We start from the raw sequence: 20,332 nt of genomic DNA, 5'->3' as shown, positions 1-20,332 counted from the left end.
ATGGCTCGGAGCCTGGAGCCTGTTTCCGATTCTGTGTCTCCCTCTCTCTCTGTCCCTCCCCCGTTCATGCTCTGTCTCTCTCTGTCCCAAAAATAAAATAAACGTTGAAAAAAAAAATTTAAAATTTAATGCTTAATAAATACCTAATTCAGTGAAACCTTTATATTTCATAGGTAAGCATTGACAATAAGTAACTGAGAGACAATAGTGTTTATGCTCAGATCTGCAATCTTTGCAAAGATTAAGAAACTGCTGACATTCAGCTGTCATATTCTGGAGCTTCCATGAGCTATTACCTTCTCATTAGAAATTTTCTCATGTAAGTACAACTTTTATTCCAGTGTGTTTCAATATTTGAGATATATTGCTAATTTGGAAACTGTAGTGAATCTACCAGTCTTCCAACTTTAAATGACTCACTGATTCAAATTCTGGCCCGTAGGTCTATCTGCATAGGAGATGAAACTGTATAAAAACTAGCTCCCATGTTGGTATTTACAAGGAAAGAGAAATTGGAAATAAAACATGGAATGTGGAAATATACCCCCTCCAGGGTGGAGAAAGTTTTCAACAAGAAATACAATCTATGAAGGTAAGGTAAAATTGGTTTCTGATTTAGGATCTCGGAAGGATATACAAGGGAAATATTGGAAAGACATTAACTTACAGAATAATTACAAAGGTATGGAGAAGATTAAGAGAACACACAAGGCATGGTTAGCCAAAAGCAAGAAGCTGCTTTTATGCTGAGGACTGAAAGGGAGGGTGGACAAAATAGTTTCTACAATTCAATGAGGCTGAGACTATGGAGGAAGCTCAGGGTCCAGAAGTTCTACTCATGGAGGGATACAGCAACTGCTAGTGATTCAGCCTTCTAGAAAAAGCATGGCAATCTGATAAGACTTAACTATTCTTTAGGCATTTAAAAAAATGGCTATAAACAAGATCTTTGCCTGTAAAAAAAAAAAATAAGAAATAAAAAAAACTGATGCTGCATTTTTAGTCATCTGACAATATTTTAATATTTTAACCAAATGGCCTACATCATTTGATTAGAGTACATTTGAACATATTGTGTTAAATACATATTGTTTGCTATATTCTGCACCAAAATACATCGTGGATTTGTTATTTCATAAAATACTAATTTCTTCTGTAATCTTCAACCAGGACTCTCTGCCACCTGTGTCACATATTTGGAAATAATTTTAGTATCTTAATATACTCAATTTAAAAATATATAACCCAACATTTTTCACATTGTTTGGGGGGAGAAAACTATACCAAACTCATTTATATTTTTCTTCTTTTATATTGTCTTCATTTAGCTTCCTTGGATAAGATTAATTCATTGACACACTGTAGTATTTTTCCTGGGCATCAGGAAGAATAATAATTAGAAAACAATATTCCTGGTTTACAGGGAATAAGGCAATTTATAAATAAATGTATTGGAATTCACAAGAGAGAAAGACTGGAGGAAAAGAGATAAAGTGACAACTTCATGAAAGATGTAATATCTGAGCTCAGCATTTAAGAATGAGTGACAGGATATTTTCCAATTACAGATAGCAAAGAGAATGCCTCCCCTCCTACTCTGACAAGTGAAAATAAGCAGGCCCTGGGTACAAACAACACCACCATAAATGGAAATAAATCAGCAATGATGCAATCCTTGGGATGGATTGCTCTATGGGGAAATACCATTCTATCTACTAGATTCTATAATAACGGGCAAAGTGACTACATCAAACTTTTACTAATGCTGAGTAAGCACTTTGCCCTAATATGCTATGAGTACAGAATTTATGGCAAAACATAATACACACTATGTGATCATCTCCCTAGTAAATTCTTTCCAAACTGTTTGAACTCAACACATTTTTACCTAGTTTGGAAGAGTAATGGTATGTTTTATTCTCCTGGAAGCTTGATAAAATAGAACAAGAAAATTTACATTGAAAATGAAGATTGCACGTTCTCATAAACAGCTGCAAACTTATGTGTCACTAGTCAGTTCTTAACTAACTACAAAGAGGACTGATATCTGAGAAAAGAAATAGAAAGAATTTTGAAAAAAATACATATATTACAAGGCTGGTGAAATGATGCTTAGTCCTTAACAGTTAATTATCTTTTTACAAATATGGAAGTAAAGGTTTTTTTTTTAATTGTAGTTACAAATATCTACTATTTATTAGCTCTAGTTCATATTATTTTATTTTGTATTTATTACTCTGACAACTTCCTCAATGTTTGTTTGGCAACAATGTGGACCTGGTATGATATCATGCCATCACAGGCAAATTCTGAATATCTGTTCCTGTTTTAGAGCTCCCCATGCAATTGACTTGGGTCTCTGTTGAAGAAGTATCATGGGTGAATGTATTTCATTGTCCAGACCTGCTTCTCTATCCCTGAAGAACTGTTATTCTCAAGAGGACTCACTAATATCCTCATGGGTGCAAATATCAGTGTCAGGGCCCAATATCACAGAGAATCCAACCTAAGACAGATGTCCATATTCTCTAAGTTGATCTGTAGATTCAATAAAATTCTAATACAATCCAAATTGATTCTTGATGAAATTGACGAGTTGACTCTAAAAATTTGTATGAAAAGGCATATGATTTAGAATGGCCAGGGGTGCCTGGCTGGCTCAGTTCGTTGAGTGTCTGACTTAGGCTCAGGTCATTATCTCACGGTTTGTGAGTTTGAGCCTTTCGTCGGACTCTGTGCTAACAGCTCGGAGCCTGGAGCCTGCTTCGGATTGTGTGTGTGTCTCTCTCTGCTCGTCCCCGACTCATGCTCTGTCTCTGTCTCTCAAAAATAAACAAACATTAAAAAATTTTTTTTAGAATGGCCAATTTGGGGAAGAAAAAGTTGGAGAACTTACACTACTTGATTTCAGGTTTTACTCCATAAGCCAGCAATCAAGATATGGTGGTACTGTCATAAGGATAGACACACGGACCAGTTGAATGGATTGCAGAGATGAGAAAGAGACCACACATGACTTTTAGCCAAAGCAATTCAGAGGAAAGGACAATCTCCCCAACAGAGACAATCTAAATGCATTAAAGCTGCATTTGTGGAAGCATGAAGTACAAATTCACTAAACACTGAGAAAGATGACAAATGGGGCTACTACCACTTCATACTTTGGTAATTATACCCATGGATTATACTTATTTGGGAAACACCATATAAGACCACAGAATTAAGGTATACACTGCATCATGGCTGGATGGAGCACCATTCTGGTAGCATAAAATCTCAAAGCGGGAACCTCACCTGTGCCTACAAAAGACCATTCCATCCACCACTCTACTGCTGTGGACCTATATTTCTATAGAATATTGTAAGTGACAGACCAATGGCTCCCATGGTCATGTGGCAACTTCATCACCATATTGGCTCCTATATGAAGGCCAACTTCCAAAAGGGTGCCTATTCATTTTTATTTCCATGTGCACATCCTTTTGTGCAGTCTTCTGTCACACCAAATGTGGCTAATTTCTATAAACAATAGGATATTGCAGAAGCGATGTTGTATGACTTTCAGAGCTATTCCACATAACATACATCAGCCACCTTGTTCCCCACGAGACCATTTGCTTCAGGGGAAGCATTTGTTAAGTTCTAAGAAAGCGCCAGCAGGCTTATATAGGCTCCAAGTGACAAGGAATTGGAATCCCCTACAAAGAACCAACACTTACTTGCCAGGTCTGTGAGTGAGAGAAATTGGCAATGGATATCCAGAAGCAATCAATCCTTCAGGTGACTATAGCCCCAGCTGACATGTTGAGTATAACTGTAGCTTGTATAACTATCCAGCTAAGTCACTCCCAGATTCTTGACCCGAAGAAATTGTATAATAAATATTTATTGTCTTAAGCTTTGTATGTTCTTTCTGTAGTTCCTTTAGGTGTGAACTTAAATTGAGAGTTTTCTTGTTTCTTGAGATAGGCCTGTATTGCTATGAACTTTCCTCTTGAAACCACTTTTGCTGCATCCTATAGGTTTTGGTATGTTGTATTTCTGCTTTCATTTATCACTAGATATTTTAATTTGGGGGCATTTTTATTCAACAATAGATAATTCATAAAGCTGTAAGGCAGGTACATTAGACTAATACAATTTTATGTGTAATCTCATGTGTGAACCAACCATAAATCCTCAGAAAATGGAGCTAGGGAAAACTCCATGAGAAAAAAAGAAAAACCTAATCCTAGAATATGTGTTGATTCTAATCAAGATGAATCACTATCCTCTCCAAAGGAATCAAGTGACCATCCCTTAAAGGGTGGTATCATATTGGAAGCTAAATGCAAGTTTCTCTTAATGGCAGTTAGACATTTAGCAGCAGCAATAGCTAACTCAGGCTTGAAGCCCATGCTACTGGGCCTTCTATAGCATCCATTCCTGCCATCATGACTGTTTCTTTCATATACCCATTGTGGTAGCACTGAGGCGATCAATGAAAGAAACTAGCTGACATCAACTGGGTAGCTCATTTTGCTTACTTGTAAATTTAGCTCCAACTCTGTAGGCCAGTGAAAGGTATCCCTTTACTTTGAAGGAGACATCCTAATATGTCCCATACCACTGGGCCTCTAGAAAAATTGACTTATGTGTAAGTTATTGAATCTTCATGGTTTATTTTCTATTCCTTTTTTTTAAAAAAAAATTTTTTTGAGAGACAGAGAGTGACTGGGGGAGGGGCAGAGAAAGAGAAAGTGACTAGGGGAGGGGCAGAGAGAGAGAGAGAAAGAGAAAGAGAGAGATACAGAATATAAAGCAGGCTCCAGGCTCTGAGCTGTCAGCACAGAGCCTGAAGCAGGGCTTGAACCCATGAACCATGAGATCATGACCTGAGCTGAAGTCAGACGTTTAACAAACTGAGCCACCCAGGCACCCCTATGTTCTATTCTAAAGATTATACATGTCTTATCAAGACCTAGCACACTTGCCATATTTTTCTCAGTCTGATTGACCTGATATATTTATAGCGGACTAATGTTTTGTTCACAGAAATATCTAGGCAGACTAGATAACTTTGGACTATACTTTGACTCATGTTATGGTCCACTGTGTGGTCCATCCTGCTGTTTTGCATTTATACTTGAAAAGTACATGTGTTTTATAATTATTGAGCTTAATTTTGTGTAAGTAAACTGAACCAAGTTATGCAATTTCATGTTCAATTTGTCTATGTCACTATGTCTCACTATATCTTCTATATACATATCACTACTGATATTTTTATCTATGTTCTCTATTAATTACTAATTAAAGGGTGTTAAAATCGGCATTGGTTTTATTATCCATCTAGTTGTGTCCAGATATATCTTATAGTATATAATGTATATTACAGTTCTGTTATTAGATTTATAGACATTTAGGATCTACATATTTCCTGAAGAATTAACTATTTTATGATCCTGATAGGTTCCTATTTATCTCTTGCTACACTCTCCAAGTCAGCTTTGTCTGATACTAATACAACCATATCATATTCTTATGCTTAGTATGTAGCTCCGTCCTTTTATATTCAAGCTAGTTGTGTCTTTGTGTATAAAGCATATACTAACTCTTGAGACCACAAGATAGTTAGGTCTTGCTTTTTGTTATCTAGTCTAACCATCTCTGCCTTTTACTTAGAATGGTTAGTCTGTTCGTATTTAATGTTGTTATTTATATGGTTTGGTTTAATTCAACTACTTGCAATGTGTCCTATAGTGGTACTACATGTTTTTCTTGTTCCCTTTCTCCTTTCCTGAATTCTTTAGAGTTAATAAAAGAAGTTTTATTATTTAACCTTCTTGGTAGATTTTGTCGCTGTATCCCTTTATACTATTCTTTAGTAGTTTGTCTAGAGGTTATGATATGTATCTTAACTTACCAAGTTTTCCTAGATTTGGTATTGTGAAATTACGAGTAAAATGTTAGAATCATAGTGAAATCCCATTAAACTCCCATTCTTGGTGCTATGGTTTTAATATGCTTTACATCTGCTTCTAAGATAAATCTTGTAATATAAGGTTACACTTTTGATTATATAGTTTTCTACATAAAAATTAAAAAGAAAAAATGTATTTTATACCTATATGCATATTTATCATCTTGTGTCCTTCTTTCCTTCTGGAAGATCTAAGTTTCCATTTGCTATTATTTCTCTTCAGTCTCAAAAACTTCCTCATTTTCTGAAAAGCAGGTATGCTAATGACATTTTTTTCTAGCTGTCATTGATCTGAAATGTCTTTCTCAATTTTTAAGGAGTATCTTCATTGCTTGTAGAATAGTAGGTTGACTGTTGATTTACATTCAGCACTTTAAAGATGTTAGTTCATTGGCTTCTACTTCCTTTGTTTCCAAAGCGAAGTCAGTAATCCTTCAGAATATTGTTCTTTTCTATATATGTTTCTTTTTCTCTGCTTTTAGATTCTCTATTTTCAGTTTTCAGCAGTTTAAGTATGGTGTTCTATGACATGATTTTCTTTTTATTTACCCTTCTTGGGATTAGGAATCAATAGGTCTTCATATATAACTTGATGTTTCTTATGAATTTGGGAAAATTCAGCATTAGACTTTCAAATATTTTCACAGGCATTCTCTTTCTCATCTCTTTCTGGTACTTAAAATACACTAGCTTACGTTGTTTGAGACTGACTACAAGTTAGTGAGTCAATGTTCGGTTGGTTTATTTTTTTTTCTGACATTTTCTGCAGTATTCTTCAGATTGAATAATTTGTATTGAATCTGTCTCAAGTTTAATATCCCTTTCTATTCCTGATTCTGGTTCTAATAAGTTCATCATTTAATTTTTTTTCCAGATATATTTTCACTTCTAAAATTTCTATTTGATTCTTTATTATCTTCTATTACTATTCAGACCCTTGCCATCTGTTCACTCTTTGTGACCAATTACTTTTTATTTCAGGTTTTTAAATATATTAATAATAACTGCTTTAAAGTCTTTGTATGCTAATTCTATAATTCATGTTTATTACCTTTTTTAAAAATTGGCAAAGGGTTACATTTCCCTACCTCTTTGGTTACACACTAATTTTTAAGATTTTTATGCTTCACATCATGTCATATATTGAAGGGAGCCTCACTTATGCCACCTTTTAAAAAGTATTTAGACTCTTTGCACAGGCAGTTAAACTTGCTAGGCTTGGTTATATTCTGTTAGGAGATATCTCCTGCCATTTAGAACTTGGCCTTAAAGAATTCCCTTACTTTAGAAAGGGATCCTCACTACTAAGCACCTTTCTAAGACCTACATTGTATGTCCAAGGTGCTCAGTGAGGTTTTTCCATTCTGGTTGGGCTGGAATTCCAATGTCTTTTAGAACTGTACATCTAGTCCCAGCCTTGCAAGACCTTTGGTGTCATAATTCAACTTTCAGTCTCATAGCAGGAGATCTCTACTGGGCTGCAGCCTGAAGGAAATCTTACCTTGTGAATGTGTAGCTTAGCTCATGGCCAAGAATCCACAATGAATGACCTTACAGACTTCTGAAGTGCTCACTCTTTTTAAGAGTGCTCACTCTTGAAGTGCTCTTTTTCAATGTATGCCCTGCAAATGCCAAGTACTTAAACAGTACACGATTCCAATGTTTTATCCTCAGCTTGGGAAAACAAGGTTTCTTAGCCTTTATCTCACTGTTCTGTAGCAGGAAAATGTTACTAGTTGATCCTTCACTTTTAAGAAATCAACATATTTGTCAAGGCTTAGTTTAAATGCTACAAAACTTTTATCACCAGCACCCACCCAGATTTTTTTCCCTAAATCTCAATACCCTTTAGTTAGTAGCTTGCCATGGCTGTGTGTTCTTGCTTAATATTCCTCATTTAAAGCAAGTTCCTCAAGGGCAGGTGTATTTGTGATTGTGAAATGGAGGGAACATGGGATTAAGTTTTGGGAGCTCATGACACTTAGTATTAGAAATAGCTGGGGCACCTGGGTGGCTCAGTCCATTAAGCATCTAACTCTTGATTTCAGCTCAGGTCATGATCTCACGATTGTGAGATAGATCAAGCCCCATGTCAGGCTCCACGATAAGCGTGGAGCCTTCTTGGGATTCTCTCCCCACCTCTCCCTTTGCCCCTCCCCTATTATCTCTCTCTCTCTCTCTCTCTCTCTCTCTCTCTCTCTCTCTCTCTCTCTCAAAACAAATACACATTTTTAAAAAAAAGAAATAGCTCTATTATTTTCGAGCTACATATAGCTTACATATTTCCTACTTACATATAGCTTACATGTTTTTTAGAAATTTATCTAACCTGGGGTGCCTGGGTGCCTCAGTCAGTTAAGCATCCAACTCTTGATTTCAGCTCAGATTATGGTCTCACAGTTATGGGATCAAGCCCCACATCAGGCTCTGTGCTGACACGGAGCCTGCTTAAGATTCTCTCTCCCTCTCTTTCTGCTCCTCTCCCCAGCTCATGCTCGCTCTCTCCCTCTCTCTCTCTCTCTCTCAAAATAAATAAGCATTAAAAAAAATAAACCTTTAGAAATTTATCTAATCTTTCATCAAATCTCAAATGTATAATAGGTACCTAAGACTAACTACTTCTATATATCAAGTTCCCATGGGGGTAAAGTGAGATAATATACATGAATGAAATTTTAATGAATAAAAGGTCCATAAAAGTATCAGTTAAAGTACTGCGGGTGAATCAACATCATCTTTGTAATTATAATCATCCTAATTCCTCATAAGATAACATTTTAAGGTTTTTTAAAAATGGCAATAAAATTTTTATCTTTGGAATATTTAAATGCACAAAAAATTCATGACACTAAAGGATAATGGTTACTACTAAAATAAATTCCACTTTGCTTTTCATGTTATAAAAAATTGAACCTTCAAATAGAAAACAGAAATGTTGAATAATCTGTTTTCCTTGAATGAATGAAGAAGCAAATATGTCAACTGATAAAAGGCTACATTTCTATAATGCTGCTCACATACAAGAATAATATACAGCAGTAAATATTTTTGTAACCTTTGTCATAAAATAGATTCTTCTGTTGTTGTTAATATACCCCTTCCTACACAGCTTTATATGTTTAAGACTACACTACAGTATATCTGTAATCTCTGGGGGCTCACAGCAATATAATTCCAGCAAAAATGGCAAAACTTGTACAAGTGAAGGTGAAGAAAAGAAACGAAACTTGGTGTTGTCAGAAAATTTAATCATTTCTTAATATACTATAGAAAAAGAGTTCTTCTTCAGTTCCTTAATAGAGGAATTTTTAGAAGATTTGCTTCACACAGTGAATAAAACCATTTAAAATTTCACATATTTTAGTTTCAAAGGTGGCTCTTATAAGGCTATATTTATAAAATGAGTTTTTATCATAACAGCATGACAATAGAGCATAGCTCTATTGGAGAAGAAAACTGGTTGCAATTCAATGCTATATGGCAAAAACATTTTAAAAAGTAAATAAGGATGTCTAACACGTTTAATAAACATACCAAACTTGGTAGGATACAGAGAATAAACAGAGAATACTATTTTTTTTCCACCAGGACCTTCAAATATGCCCTGAGGTCTTCATTATCTCTCTTGGATATCTTTGACAGATAGATTGTTTTTCTGATGACTTGTGGGTGTCAGAAGAGCATTACTTTTCAGCATTTAAAAAGTCTAGTTGAATCTGAATCAAAACTAAACCTCTCACACAATTCAAATATTTTTCCCCCACCCCCATTCAAGATTGACCAAATGTTTGGGAACCGGCAAAGAGAAAGAAAGATTTTGGCATGGTGTCTCTCCACTCGACAGATTTTGTGAAGTAGACAAGAGGAGAGAAAGGGATGAGAAGGAAATGAACAAAACCTTTCTACTTAGTTAATACCGGTTGTACTCCTTTGGTGACTGCAGAGCCAGGGATCCCAATGTTGGCTTTTCTGTGAATGTGCATTGGAAGATTCTTGGAGCCTTCACTCTGCACCATTCTGATATGGGTGATGCACTATATGGCTGACTTCACTCAAAATCCCCAGTCTCTTCCCCCATGTTATCCTCACCTCAACACTCAGAGTCCTTTCAATATGGCAAACCCATCACCTGAGCTTACAGGAGAAACACACACCCATCCTCCATCTTGCCAAAATCTCAAAGGGCAGACCGTTTCCAGTACAGCTTTCTCTCCTTCCCTGCCATCAGCAGTTGTGTCAACTAGCTTTAATTCCTTTAGGCTTTTTCATGCAAGGAGAAAGCATTCTTTTGCATACTCTCAAGAATTTTCTGGCACTTAACTCTAGTAGAAGTCTTGGTAATTTTGCCAGTGTGGCCATGATGTGAGTCGCTAGTCTCCCCGCTTGTAGACAATCCAATATCTATGAATGTTTATCACTTGGCTCTAATCGCTTGGCCTGAAACAAAAGGAAACACAGCCGTTCACTAATAGGAATGGGAAGGAAATGCACAAAACTCCTGTCTCATGTATCCTTTTCAAGGAAATTTATTTGGAAAACTCCTCCATTTTACTCATATGTAGAAGGCAGATGTTTTCTATATGATAAATTTAGTTTCCTCTTCAATTAGCCCAACAGAGATTTTTGTAGTCTCTCTTGTTAAAATGTATAAATACTTTCAATTTATCCAATTTGGGGGACAGAACCTAAAACCCCAGGACAACTACAAGGATCTCACTTTTTATTCCATTACTCATGTGTATGCAAATAAATATTTTTGCTTCTAGTTTGCTAGAATAAGAGACAAATTTATAATAAAGTTAATGATGCTTAAGATTCAGGTCTGTTTAGTTGCATGGGTGCCTTTCAAATCCTATACCTATGTGCAAATTTAAATTTTATTTTACTTTGAAAAATGGCTCCCATATTGTATAAGATTGAGAGACATATTTGTAAAGTGTTTAAAGCAAAGACTAAAATGACTTAATTTATTCAAGGGTGGATACCAATCTTTATCTTTCTCTTACCAACTCCTCCCTCCAAATTCCTACCTATTTGTGCACATCTAACTCTTCCTGGACTCTGGAACATGATATAATGTAATAATCAATTGTGAGACTTGATTTAACCATATGATAATTTGCTGTGCCTAGGTGGTTCAGTTGGTTAAGCATCTGACTTGATCTCAGCTCAGATATTTTTTTTATTGTTTTTCATGTTTATTTATTTATTTTGAGAGAGAGAGAGAGAGACAAAGAGTGCAGAGGAGGAAGGGGCAGAGAGAAAAGGAGAGAGAATCCCAAGCAGACTCCACGCTGTCAGTAGAAATCCCTACGTGGGGCTCAATCTCACAAACTGTGAGATCATGACCTGAGCTGAAATTAAGAGTGAAGCCTACTTAAAACACACACACACACACACACACACACACACACACACACACACACACAGAGTAATTTACTGAGGTACAAATTTACATCGATGTGCCAGCACATCATAATCCTGGTGACTTGAGAGGTTTTGCGTATTAAGATGGCTTTTTTCTGCCACAGCTACCTCTAGATTCAGTCTGAAAGCATGCTACAGTCACTCAGTGAGGCCACCATAGGTACTGCAATGAAAAGCAATATTTATTCAATGTATCCTCATTCATGTATGAGGATAAGCAGATTCTCTGCCTGGCAACTAATCTTAACATTACATTGTCCTCCATCAATACATCAAGATACACCCTACAGTCAGTAATGGCATTTTTATGAATACATTCTGTATAATAATCTGAAAGAAATACAAAATATCTACGTTTTGTGTATTCATTTTAAAATGTGTGCAATACTCAGCAGAACATCATAGCGAGCCATGATTGGAATGGAAATAAGTGAAGAGGGCCTTTTCTTTCCCCATTTCTAATTCTTCTGCCTCAGTGTATAAAATGTAATAATACCATGTATTATTTATCAACAGCAGTTCAGTACTGCCACACAAATGTCACTCAGCGAGATTACCATATATATCTGGCTGTACATCAAAACGTTTTTATGTGGTTTGCAATTATCGAACATTATGGAAATGTGACTAACACGAGTTAAAGCGAATAAGAAATTTTCAGCCCAGTGGTGAAAAGGGAGGAGAGACTTTCCCGAGAGCAACACTGTTAGAAGAACCCAGGTGAGGAGAAAAGACTTCTTCTAGCTGCCACGCCAAAGCTGACAGAGACCGTGGCAATCCAAGTTGGTTGACATGTATCTGAGCCAAGCTCCACAGACACCACCACCTCTTTTCTGGCATCAGCCATGACGACTTGTATAGCTGCCTCATGATAAAGCCAGGGACTTGACAGACTCATAAAATAAACTCCTGAGATAAGAGAGAGAGAGGTGTTTTCCCTTTTTTAGTTAACAGGAGTTTCTTTGCCTTCATTTAGTACTTCAGTATTTAAAGTCCTTGAGAGGGATGGAAGAAACTAATGTATTTAAGACCAACTATGTTTCAGGCACTGGGATCAATACTTTATACATATTAATATATTTAACCATATATCTGTATACATTTAATTTTATGATATCAAGTTATAATTTTTTTAATTTTTTTAACATTTTATTTATATTTGAGACAGGGAGAGACAGAGCATGAACAGGGGAGGGTCAGAGAAAGGGAGACACAGAATCTGAAACAGGCCCCAGGCTCTGAGCTGTCAGCACAGAGCCCGACGCGGGGCTCAAACTCACAGACTGTGAGATCATGACCTGAGCCGAAGTCGGCCACTTAACCAACTGAGCCACCCAGGCACCCCTCAAATTATAATTTAAAGTATACATAGTGATACATGTAATCATATCTGAATATATATATATATATATATATATATATATATATACCTCCATATGTTATAAACTACAGATCAGAAAGTTGAGGTAATTTACCTGAGGTAATTTACCCAGAATTTGAACCTACAACTATTTAGCATTAATTTGTTTTTTCTATTATATTAGTCTATCTCATGATTTAAAAATTGCATTTTCCCAATTATTTGTCTTTTTGTTTGTTTTATCTCCCTGAATCTTCTCAGCTATCTTCTTCCTACCACTTCTTAGAAGGTGAAACTGATTTCTCACCATGTTTTGGAAACTTGACATACTTACAAAGAAATATAAAGTAAGAAATTTTCTGTAATTTGGCCATATTTCACAATCAATATTTTCCAAAGGTTTTCCTCTTGTTGCTTTTAAGTTAAGCAGCTATAATGACATTTAGAAACTGGGTGATCTCCATGCTCACCTAAGGCTTTATTCCTCATGTTCTAGAAGAGCAGCAGAACGTCAGGATCATTCTCTGTAGGTATCTCAGGAGTACTAACCCTAGAAATCCCACGTCCCCTTGTAGATGTTTAACATCAATAACAGCTTTTGTTATGGTAGGAAACTCCTTCTACTCTATTTGTTGCTTTCCATTTCCAAGGGCTGACCTACTAAGATGTTATCTTAGTTGTGACCATAGTCTTAACCTTTCATATTTCCCCCGTCTTCATTTCTCCACTCCTGCACAGTGAATCACTATGTCACATAGAGGCAGTCATACCTATAGGCTCCTTTATGGCATCAGATACAGACCTAACTCCATTTGTAGTAGAGATCGCAAATACATTGTTTTAATAAAAATAGCCTGTAACTATTGAGTATTTACTTGGTGCCAATCATTAAGTATTCTCCATAGATAGAATCATTTAATCCTCGAAACAGCACTGTAATACAGATATTAAGATCCTGCATTTCAGCAAGCCGTGGTTCATAGCTTGCAAAGTTATCTATGCAAGGTTACATAGCTCGCTCAAGGTCTGACCTTCTATTAAGTAGCAGAGCTACGTGTGAATCCAGTCATTCTGACTATAAGCCTTGGATGCTTAACCATTACAATGATAGCCTGCATTGCCTAGTAACCACTTCACCTGAATTATCTAATAAACTATCATACCTCCTGTGAATTAAGTACAACTACTGGCTATATCTTCTATATTATTCACATAAAGAATCTGAGGCTCAACTTTTATCTAAAAGTTATTTAGTAGAATGAAGATTTAGACTAGATTCGTTTTCACTTCTGATCATGCTAACACCCTAGCAGCATGTGTCATGCATTATATATAAAGCTCTTTTCAAAAAACCAGCAATATGATCTCAAAGGAAAATGTTCATAACTATTACATGGTAGTAAATATTTTGAATCAACCCATAATTCCAGAGCTCCAAATAGCTGGTTTTAAAGACAGATCTTCTAAATTCAAAACAAACAAACAAACAAACAAACAAAATAGTGCTTTGTAATTATTTGTCATTTAAAAGAATAAAAGAAAAAGAAAAGAACTTTTAAGCTGCCTAAGTATTAAATCTTCAGGTATTCATATTCCTCACAGGAAGACAAAGTAAAACAACATGAGGGAACATGTTGGCAGGAACAACATGAGGTTCAGGAACTGTCATTGTAGGTCTCTAAATTGTCTTTATATACTTGTTAAATGGTTTTACTTTTTAGACATCTTCTTTAATTAGAAACCTCACATTACAAAATATTCTTTATTGTCTAACAAGATCCTTACTGTACCATTACTACGTACATGAAGTTTGTCAACTCTCAGCTCCCCCAAATGACCTTGAATTATTCATTTTAGTGCATCATCATCTATATGGAATAGGATTTTTCCTGCATAGTAAGGTGGCAATGAAAATGGGATATGGTGTCATGCAGACTTATGTTTCTATCACTTATAGACATTTGGTCTTAAGCGAGTTACATAATCTCCATCCCAATTTTCTCACCACTAAAATGTGAATAATAATACCTATAATTCATGACTGTTTGGGAGTTAAATGAAGTGCTTAACAGGTATTAGTTTCCTGCTCTTTTTCCTACCTCAGTGCCTTAGTCACGGTGATTTGATGACAAAGTACAGAAACTCACTTCAAACTAGTTTAAGCAAGAAATGGAAGTTACTGGAAAAACATTCTACAAACAACCCAAGTAAAAGATAATAAACCAGGTCTCAAGACAAGTGGGAAGAGTAAACAGTAGGCTACCTGGAACCTAAGCAGATACTTTTAAATTGTCTCTCTCTGACGGATGCCAAGTAGGTTCTCAAACTGCTTCTGTCTACCTCGTTTTTCTTTTATCTGTGTAGTTCATCTATCCGCCTTTCCATACACACCTTACTCGGAACAACAAGGATTTGCACTACATGGGTCCACTTAAACACTGTAAATGTATTTTCTCTCCCTTATGATTTTCTTACTAACATTTTTCTCTGGATTACTGTATTATAAGAATAGTAAAAAATACATGTGTCATCCAAAATATGTGTTAATTGACTATTATCAGTAAGGTATGTAGTTAACAAGTTTTTGTTTTGTTTTGTTTTGTTTTTCTTTCTTTTTTTTTTTTTTGAGGGAGAGAGAGAGCATGGGGGAGGGAAAGGGGGAGAGGGAGAGAGAGAGAATTGTAAGCAGGCTCCATGCTCAGCTCAGAGCCTGACGTGGGGCTCAATCTCACAACCATGAGATCATGACCTGAGCTAAAATCAGGAGTCAGATGCTGAACTGACTGAGCCACCGAGTTGCCCCAATAGTTACATTTTTGAGGAATCAAAAATTATGTGCAGATTTTCAACTGCACAGGGGTTGGTTCGTGGTGCAAGGGTCAATTGTATGTGACTGGCCCAAATTTTTACACTGATACTTTCTCAAAATCCATACAGAGTCTGATTCCAAATTCTAGGGGAGAGGATCTGACACCCGTTGTACCTGTTGCCTGGCACTGATTCAACTGTCCAACTGTGAAGTATCAGAAGCACCAGAATCCACCCCTGTGCTTAATACAAATTGATGGGTGTAAAGCAAGAACTGTATTTGATGTTATGTTTTACAAAGAAGCGCTCATCATTTTTATATTCTCTATTTCACCTAGCACAGAACCGTATACATAATGATCGCTTTTTTTTCCTAACCCTGCTGGCAGAAATAGAAGTACATCAATATGTATTGGGCACCTACTAGGAAATTCACACATTGTTATTTAATCCACAGAAAAAACTCATGGGGCAAATATTATCATCCTAAAATTCTTGCATATTTATATACTGAGTCACAGAAATACCAAGTAACTTGCCCACAGTCACACTATTAATAGATAAGAGGGCCTCCTGTCTTACTCTAAAAGCATATACAGTCACCTCCAACTATCAACCATTGCCTGTACCTCCACCAACCCACTGAAGGTGGGTTGAAAAAGATGTGGGATAGATTTAAGAAACCCTATGATTCTCTTCAGCTGTATATTTAGAGCAGCGGCTGTGGGCACAGAATCCACAGTACTGCTGATAGTGTGATTCTGGATCAGTGACATCTCTCTGTGTTTCAATTTCCTCATCTGTAAGAGAGAGATAATAGTTTCTATATTATACAGTTGTGTGCATTTAATGATATGTTCGAGTGTCTGGCACATAGTAATGACAACATCTATTACTGACCATCTGCCCTGGGACAGGTATGTTCTAATTGCTTTTCTTGGTTAACACTTTTAATACAGTGACCCTGTGATACCCATTTTATACATGAGGAAAGCAAAGCAGAGAAGTTCCTTGGTCAGTTTCACATAGCTACAAAGTTACAGGGCCAGCATGCAAACCTGGGAAATCAGGTTCCCCAACACCAGGGCTTTCAGTGACTGCATTATGCTGCCAGCCTTTAAATAGTAAGGCCTCCGTGATACTAGTTGGTATTCTGACTTGTCCTGTAGTTATTCATATCATATAATGCATCCCTATAATGATCTTTCTTTAATTATCTTATTTAACTTGGTACTAACATTGCTAATCTTAAGATTGTTAATAATTATCTCTTGTATGGCATTTGTCAGAATCTTTGCACTTTTCTTCTTTTATTTTTTAAAGTTTTATTTTATTCATTTTGAGAGAGAGACAGAGAGACAGAGAGAGAGAGAGAGCACACAAGCAGGGGGAAGGGCAGTGAGAGGAAAAGAGAGAGAGAATCCCAAGCAGGCTCCCCACCACAAGCACAGAGCTGGATACAGGGCTCGAACTCACGGACTGTGAGATCATGACTTGAGCCAAAATCAAGAGTAGGGTGCTTAATCAACTGAGCCAGCCAGGTGACCACAGTGCAGATCAGCTACTTTGGAATCTTTCAGGTTCCATGAAAGGCTGTGCAAGCACAACGCATTGTCATGCATTTGGAATGTCTTTGGGCATGGCAGCCCCTTCAGTATTTTCTCAATCAACTGACAGTGAGGAAACTTGGACTAGGGGATGTTGAAGAGTGTTTCTAAGCCAGCCACGACTTTTGCCGTTTTAATTCGATGTGATTTATAAATTGCTGTTATTGTGTTGTTGCTAGTGAACCCCGCTGCTATAGAAGGCAGCTGCCTTCTGTAGTTGAGGTATGCCTGCATCCATTAATGGATGTCTCGGTCACAGCTACAATGTTATAACAGATGTCATTTACCTAGACTGACATCCCATATGAAATCCCTGCTGTTTCCCTTTTGCACACCAGTGAGAGGAAGCTGTTTTCTTGCTGCATTCAAAGCTGTATTGCTGTCGGCTAATGATTCAGAACACAACAGCTACCTTTTACAAAAAATCCCACCAAGAGACATTTCTTAGTATGGCAAAAATAACCATCTCTGCATCACATTTCTCGTGAAGCAAAGAAACTTAGCCTAATATGAGAGGGAACAATGATCAAACACCAAGAGTTATCCAACCCAAGTCCAAATTCTGTATGGGCTGACCATTTCCTAAAAAGCATTGTGGTGAAAGCTCTTTCATTTTTGATATGACACTTCATTTATTTTTTCAACTAGCCTTTTTTTTCTTAAGAACACCAAAAATTTTAAGATACATAATTTATTAGCAGCTTTTCGGGAACAAAAAATTTTTAAATGGAAAAAAGGCATGTCATATTTACATTCAATAGGCCATAAAATACAGTACAGACTAAGAAATGTTAAAATTACAAAGAGCCTTAAATCAAGTAAATATGGTCCATTAATTCCGATATTCTTTAGACTGTCTAAACAATGTCTTCAGGTGCCAAGAATCAATTTATAATTGTGTTAATAGGCCTGGGGTTCATTCTTCCAATCAGAAATTAAATTTGATCTGCCTGAGCTCCAATTTGACATGCTGTGTGTAATGTGTTCTATTTTTCCTCTTTAAGGAACAACAAAAAAAACTTGTAAAAAAAATTAGGGCTGCTTATTATTACCATTAATAGCCAACACTTACTAGGTGACTAGGACTTTCTAAGCACCATCTCATTAAATATACAAAATAACCCTATAGAATAGATACTATCATTATTCCCTGGAGTATTAATTAGTGCTATTCACCAAATGTTTCTTGTTAGCCACCTTCTGGGCAATTGGTATGATTCCACTCCCCAAATTCCCTGCCTCCTATGAGACAGGCGTGTTGATCAGCCTGAATCTTGAGTGACCATAATGAGCAGAGCACCCTGCCAATCTACCTGGGACATGTGAAAATCTTTTATTTTGTTAAAACACCGAGATACAGGGGTTGTACCTCAATATTCCCATCTTCAAAACATGGCTTATCGAATACTAAAAGGGTTTTTGTGATGAGAGTTTATGATTACAGAGTCCCTGAAATGCCAAGTAAGTACTATATAAATGTTAGGTAATGCTATTTTTATTAGACAGAATAGTACCTTAATGAATTCTTTAATTTAGTGCTGTTTGAGGCCTGCAAGTGATCTTTAAAAACTGTCCAACTGACTCAGTAAAATGAAACCAAATGTACAGTTTGGTCTGCATATGAATGTACCACAAACTGTTACACGATGCAGTCACATACAGTCTTGCAGTCAGGATGGTCAAAGGAAAACCTGTGGTCTCCTTTGAGTTTTTCTTCCAGGTGCTGATCTGCTGTGTCCCACACTAGAATAGTCCTACAGCTATACATGGTCCTAGTCCATTATTTTTTTCATAGTATCCATGCCGGGTTGTACCCTTTCTTATTTCAGAGTGATATTCTATTTGCGGAAAATCTTATTTTTACACTAGCCATGACTCAAAGGTTACTTTAAGTGCTAGTTTAATCAATTTCTTTTATCTCTCTGAGATACTCTCCTCAGTCATCTTCACTTTGTAACTTAAGAACAACCATGTTCAATTTGTGTGGACTTAAATTTCTTGCCAATATTTATGCTTAACCTCAAGGCCCCCCTTTTCCACCTCAATCAACACTATTTTACATTCAGAAGATTATAATCCATACCATTTCTTGTGTCACATTTATCTCTCTGTGGGGGCTCACCCCCCCCTTAAAAAAGATAAGAATATTGGGGGGAAAAAGCATGGAAGCCATTACATAATACCTGAGTATATAACTAAACCCGTTTAGCTGCTGCCACTGGGATTTTTATTTATCTCTACCATTTCTTATCTGATTACACTATGAGAACTTTCTGTCTCTAAACTTTGTTTCCTTCCATCATATAAAATGTGGCTGAAAGTAGTCAAAGATTCTGATCCATGGTTTAAGTAATGGCTCATAACTTATGATGACCATGAAAGTATTCAGAAGGCAAATAATATCTTAGAGAAGAGTGTTTCTGGGGGTACATCTTCCATTGGTATCCATATAGCAGTATACACATTGAAGATAGAGTGTGGTCCTTTGTGGATGTAAGGACAAAATTTTCCTCAGTGATTGGGGAATGGGGAGAAGGAAAAGAAAAGAAAAGAAAAGAAAAGAAAAGAAAAGAAAAGAAAAGAAAAGAAAAGAAAAGAAAAGAAAAGAAAAGAAAGAAAGTAAAATTAGACCTAAGGTAGGGGGAATAACTTGCTGGTCAACACAGAGAATTTCTAGAATTACAAAAGCAATCTTGTAGAATTTGGAGAAATTATACAGTAAAAAATAATCAAAAGCCCTCAATCTAGGGATGGTAAAACTACTAAGTATCCATTTTAAGCCTCTTGTTACATTTTGCTCTGGATCAGCTGCCAGGCTGATTTTTGGCATTAACTTCTATACCTTCAGCTTTTGATAGACTAATGAGATAAGCTTCTTCCCACCAAGTAGGAGAAATACTTTGTTTCTCTACATTCAGTAAGAATAAATTAGTTCATTAAGGGGAGAATAAATTACAAATTACTTCTTAAGGAAAGATCTGGAAAAATATTACTATATCTTTTCCGAATAAATGTGTTGTTTGTCTACCACCTTTTGTTGTTGTTGTTGTTGTTGTTGTTGTTGTTAACTCAAGGAGACATTCCACACTATCCTTCTAAAGTTAACATATCCTTCTTAATTTTTTCAACCATATTTCTGTCATTTTCTAAGGCCCACATCCACATAGC

The sequence above is a fragment of the Panthera tigris genome, chromosome D1 (genome assembly GCF_018350195.1).
Source record: "Panthera tigris isolate Pti1 chromosome D1, P.tigris_Pti1_mat1.1, whole genome shotgun sequence".
NCBI classification, from domain to species: domain Eukaryota; kingdom Metazoa; phylum Chordata; class Mammalia; order Carnivora; family Felidae; genus Panthera; species Panthera tigris.
The sequence above is the reverse complement of the archived record's forward strand: the minus strand, read 5'-3'. Positions refer to the sequence as shown.